The sequence below is a fragment of the Molossus molossus genome, unplaced genomic scaffold (assembly GCF_014108415.1).
Source record: "Molossus molossus isolate mMolMol1 unplaced genomic scaffold, mMolMol1.p scaffold_m16_p_21, whole genome shotgun sequence".
Lineage (NCBI taxonomy): Eukaryota > Metazoa > Chordata > Mammalia > Chiroptera > Molossidae > Molossus > Molossus molossus.
This window is the reverse complement of record NW_023425357.1, coordinates 32,095,788-32,102,133: the sequence shown is the minus strand read 5'-3', so window position 1 is coordinate 32,102,133 and position 6,346 is coordinate 32,095,788.

The following is a 6,346-nucleotide window of genomic DNA, read 5'->3' as shown; positions in this document are numbered from 1 at the left end:
GAGCCCCAGATGACAGATCAAAACCCCAGAAAAAAGCGAAACGGTTTTAGAGCCTGGCTCCAATGGGTTTGGAGACTGGCTCCGAACACCCCAGAGAAAGAGTGAAACGACTTACAGTTTTGGAGCCTGGCTCCGAAGTCGGTGCTGGGTCGAGGGAGATTCCGAATCCAGAAGACGGGTGGCGGCGCAGGGAGAGGAGGGGGACTCTCGTCCCTACCAAAAAGTCCGGGCTGGGTCACAAAACCCTCCTCCCAGGTTTCGGCACCAGATGTAAGGAATCGGGGGCGCCGCCGAATAAAACAGAGAAGAGACTGGAGAGCCAATCAGCCGAATAAACAGGGATCAGGCTTTATTGGGTACACTCCGGGCGGGTTCACAGACTTCAGGGGTCGAGTCCTAGAAGCCGCGCTCAATGTAGGGGCTTGTGTCTTTTATATCTGCCTGTTGTAGCTGAAATTTGTCCCTTAGGGTTTGGCCCTGCGGGGGCTATGCATAGAGCCTCTGGAATGTGAGCCGATGAGAGCAAGATGGGAGTTAATCTACAAGCTCGAGGCAGGCCGTTCAGGGTGGGAGGCAAGGCTGAGCAAGCGAGACAATGGTCGAGCGCTTTGCCTGGCACCAGTCCCCAGGCTATCAGACAGTAATCATTTCACAATATACATATGTAAGTCAAGTCAGTATGCTGTACACTTTAAACATATAGTTTTTTTATGTTGATCATATCTCAATAAAACTGGAAAAAAATTAAGCCATGAAAATGTGTTTTATGAGGGCAAGAATTTTTTTGTCTGTTTTTGTTTTTGTTGTAGTTGTTATTCTCACCTGAGGACATTTTCCATTGATTTTTTAGGTAGAGTGGAAGGGAGGAAGGGAGAGAGAGAGAAACATCGATGTGAGAGAAATACATCAATTGATTGCCTCCCACACAACCCCACCTGGGTCACGAATTAAACCTGCAACCCAGGTACATGCCCTTGACCTGGGAATTAAACTTGTGATCCGTTGGTCTGTGGGATGACACTGTAACTGCTGAGCCAAACTGGTCAGGCCTGTCTGTTATATTTTCTATATGCTCAGTGATCAGAATAACCTCTGGCATATAATAGGTACTCAACCCATATTTGATAAATGAATTAATGAGAAAATACAGACTAATGTATTACCATTAGTTTTTATCTTTTTGTTAAGTCAACTACACAAGTAGACATTAAGATTAACTGAAGATTATCTTAGTGTAGAAGGAAGACTCAGAGACAAAAGCATTTATTTATTTATTTGAGAGAGAGAGAGAGAGACATCAATTTTTTATTGCTTCTGTATATGCCCTGATTACTGTATATGCCCTGACTGGGCATCAAATCAGCAATTTTGATATATTGGGATGATGCTCTAACCAACTGAGCTACAGGGCCAGTGCAGAGACAAAGGTACTTAGAAAGTTTACTGTCAAAGAGGTGCAAGGAAGTGATCAGTAAGCCCTTGAAAAGTTGCTCAACATTATTAGCCATTAGGTAAATGCAAATCAAAATCACAATGGGGTCACACCACTACAATGGTTATCATAAAACCAACAACAACAATAACAAATAGGGGCTAGGATGTGAAGAAATTGGAATACTCATATATTGCTGGTAGAAATGTAAAATGGTACAGCTACTTTGGAAGACAGTGTGGTAGTTTCTCAAAAGGATGAACACATAGTACCATGTGACCCATAATTCCACTCCTAAAGAAAAAAAAAAGCAAAACAAGAAAAATGAAACCTTATGTGCACATAAAACTTTTAGAAGAATGTTCATAGCAACATTATTCATAATAGCCCCAAATGAAAATAACCTAAATGTCCATCAGCTGATGAATGGATAAATAAAATGTGATATAGCTGTGGCATGAAATATTATTTGGCAGTAAAAAGGGATGAAGTACTCTTGCAGGGTACAACATGAATTAACATTGAAAACATTGTGCTAAGAGCATACAGTGGAGTAAAGACAGCCTCTTTAATAAATGGTATTAATAAATTGGAGAGCTACATGCAAAAAAAATGAAACTAGACCATCAACTAACACCATACACAAGAATAAACTCAAAATGGATAAAAGACTTAAATGTGACCCGTGAATCCATAAAAATCCTAGAAGACAATGTAGGCAACAAAATTTCAGACATCACATGCAGCAGAATTTTCACTGATACAACACCTAAGGCAACAGAAACAAAGGAGAAAATGAACACATGGGACTACATCAAACTCAAAAGCTTCTGCACAGCAAAAAATACAATCATCAAAATGGAAAGGCAACCCACTGTATGGGACAGCATCATTGCCAATGATATATCAGATAAGGGGTTAATTTCCAATATATATATAGAGTGCTCATACAACTCAACAAAAGGAAGACAAAGAACCTAATTAAAAAATGGGCAGAGGAACTAAATAGACACCTCTCCAAATAGGACATACAAATAGCTAAGAGACATATGAAGAAATGTTCAGCATCACTAATCATCAGAGAGATGCAAATTAAAACAACAATGAGGTATCACCTCACACCTGTCACAATGGCCGCCATCAACAAATCATCAAACAACAAGTGTTGGCGAGGGTGTGGAGAAAAGGGGACTCTAGTACACTGCTGGTGGGAATGCAGACTGGTGCAGCCACTATGGAAAATACTATGGTGTTACCTCGAAAAATTAAAAATTAAACTTCCATTTGACCCAGAGATGCCACTTCTAGGAATATACCCTAAGAAGCCTAAAACACCAATCAGAAAGAATATATGTACCCTTATGTGCATAGCAGCACTATTTACAATAGCTAAGATCTGGAAACATCCCAAGTGTCCATCAGTAGATGAGTGGATACAAAAGCTGTGGTACATGTACACAATGGAATACTATGCAGCTGTAAGAAAGAAAGATCTCTTATCCTTTGAGACAACATGGAGGGACCTGGAAAGTATCATCCTAAGCAAAACAAGCCAAACAGAGAAAGACAAGTATCATATGATCTCACTTATTTGTAGAATATAATGAACATAACAGTCTGAGGAATGGGGTAGTTCCAGAGACGTGGAAGTGGGGTACAGGCTGACATCCCCAGAAGGTGCTGGGGGAGAGATAAACAACAGAACTTATATGCATGTATGCATAAACAATGGACATGAACAACCAAGTTGGGGACAGGGTGGAGAGGGAGAGGGAGGGGGGAATCAGTGGGGGGGGGGTGAAGGAGAAACATCTGTAACACAAACAAATTAATTAATTAAAAAAAATAAGTAAGATGGAAGATGGCAGTCGGCAGGACTGGAGAGAAGATGACTATGTGAGAGAGTGAGCTAGTGTGTGAGAGAGTGTGAGTGGATGTGAAGGTGGACGACCAAACTCCAAACTTGTGCGGTGCAAAGACGTGGAGCAGAAGGTTCCTGTGCTGTGGATGGGAGCAGCCGGCTACCGAGGTAAGCGGCTCTTTAGGGCACTTCTCCCTGTGCTGATGGGAGGTCCCATCATTTTGGAAGATCCCTGGTCTTTCCTAGGAGGAGGCAGTGGGAGCGGCTATGGCCCAGCAACATGAGCCCACCAGCACACCTGGCACCATCGGACCAGTGGACACTTAGTGTCAACACAGACCACTGCACAGTAGTAGAGCTCTGAAGATGCCGGTTGCGGTTGCAGAAGCCGCAGACAGCTGGGAGCCCAGCACCATCCCCCATAGTAGCAGCCTGATCAGAGTCAAGATATACCCCCAGCAACAAAGGCTGGGGAGCAGACATCCATCCCCAGGCATCAGAAGCACAGACCAGCAGCTGAGACCCATCCCCCAAAACAACAGCAAAAGCTTTGCAGGAGTTGAGCCCCCCGGGGCAGCAGCACTCCCCAGCAACCAGCAGCAGGACCTGGGGCTCCACAGAGGCCTGTGCGGTCCAGTAGCTCACAAGAGCAGTGGGAAGCCAGAGCCCGAGAAAGACTGGTGCCATCCAGCTGCCAGCCTGCAGGACCTGCAGGGTGTGGGGGCACCAGAGAGGCCTGTGAGACCCAGCAGAGACTGTGTGATTTAGTTACCTGCGGGACCTGTGGGGTGCTGAAGCACCAGAGAGGCCTGTGCGACCCAGCTGTACACAAGATAGGTGTAGAGGATGTGAAAATGGAGGCGGAGTGAATAGAAGCTACACAGACTATCTCCCAGGACCAAACGGGAATTACAACTAAAATAAAGACAAATCCTCGGAAAAAAGCAACAGAAAAGCAGCAGGACAGGACTATTTAACTAGGGACACTGATAGGATCTGCAGAGGTGCAAGAGGGTGGTGGGTTGGGATCTCACGGACAGCAGCAGTCTTAGCTGTGAGCAGCACCTTTGGGGAATAAAGACAAAGCCCACTCCATGGCACAGAGAGCCTGGACAGAGCACTAAAATAGCCACAGCCACTCACCTGGGGGCTACGGCAGAGGGAGGGCAGACTGGACTGGAACTCTGTGAGGACAATCGGGATTTGGAGGGCACTCAGAGTTTTTGCTGAGTTGAGGCCACAAAGGATGGTGGCCAATGTGCTCCTTCCCAGAGCTGTGGGGAAAAGCAGCAGCCCTCCCTCCCCCGAGTTTCACCTTTCCCAGGTGAGGCAAAGAAATGCATTTGAGGCTCATTAACAACCAGCATCTATCCCATCCTCTGGAAATCCTCGTATGCAGAACACCAGGGCTACATTCCAAGGCACTGAGTAACTGAGACTACTAGCCACCAGAAAAAAGCTAGAGGATAACTGAACCTTTCATGGGCTTGCAAATCTACCCAGGAAAGTAAGACTTGACAGTGGTGTTTAACGTGAGCCCACCCAGGCCCATTCAAACCCAGTAGTGGGAGCCACAAACAGCAGAACACCAATACCCACAGGGAAAATTTGGCAGGCTCCAAAACCCACGAAGATAGCCAAAATGGTGAAACAAATCCCAAATGAAAGAACAAGAGAACTCTATCAAAGATGAGATAAATGAAATGCAGTTAAGCAAACTATCAGAGACAGAGTTCAGAGCCATGATCTTGAGGGAGCTAAACAGCATGAGTAAGGACATCAGCACCATGAGTAAAGATATAGAATCATTGAAAACCATCAAGTGGAAATGAAGAATGACATAGCAGAAATTAAGAATACATTGGAAGGACTAAAGAGCAGAGTAGAGGAAGCTGAGGACTGGATCAGTGAGTTAGAAGACAGGATAGAAAAAACGAACCAATCAGAAAACCAAAAGGAAAAAACAATTAAAAAACAGAAAGATAGCTTAAGAGAACTGTGGGACAACTGGAAATGTAATAACATTTGCATCATAGGAGTCCCCGAAGAGGAAGAAAATGGGCCAGGGTTAGAGAATATATTCGAAGAAATAGTGTCAGTTCAAGAAGCACAGAGAGCCCCAAGTAAGAAAAACTCAAACAGGCCCACACCAAGACACATAGTAATCAAAATGCCAAAAATTAAAGACAAAGAGAGAATCCTAAAGGCAGCAAGAGATAAGCAACAGGTTACCTACAAAGGAAACCCCATAAGGCTCTCAGCTGACTTCTCAACAGGAACACTACAGGCCAGAAGGGAGTGGCATGAAGTAATCAAGGTCATAAAAACAACAATCTGAATCCAAGACTACTCTATCCAGCAAAGCTATCATTCAAAATAGAAGGTCAAATAAAAAGCTTCCCAGACAAAAAAAGGCTAAGGGATATATTGATACCAAACCAGCACTGCAAGAAATGTTAAAAGGACTGCTGTAATTAGCAGAATAGGAAGACAAATAGAACCACACTAAACTAAAATGGCAATAAGTAAATGCATATCAGTAATCACCTTAAATGTGAATAGTTTTGTTTTTTTTTTGTCCTCACCAGAGGACATTTTTCCATTTTTTTTGTTCAGATAGAGTGGGAGGGAGAGAGATGAAGAGAGAGAGAGAGAAACATCGACGTGAAAGGGACACATCGAGTGGCCGCCACCCGCTCGGCCAACCAGGGCCAGGGACAAACTGCAACCGAGGTACATGCCCTTAGCGGGAACCGAACCCGGGTCTCTCTGGACTGCAGGCTGACGCTCTAACCGCTGAGCCAAACTGGCCAGGGCGAATGTGAATAGTTTGAATGCCCTGATAAAGACACAGAGTAGCTGACTGGATAAGAAAGTATGTCTCACATATATGTTGTTTACAAGAGACGCACCTCAAAACAAAAGACTCACGTAGGTTGAAAGTGAAAGCATGGAAAAAAGTCTTTCAAGGAAACGAAAAGAAAAAAAGAAAGTTGGGGTAGCAATACTCATATCTTATAAAGTAGATTTCAAAATGAAGACCATTATTAGAG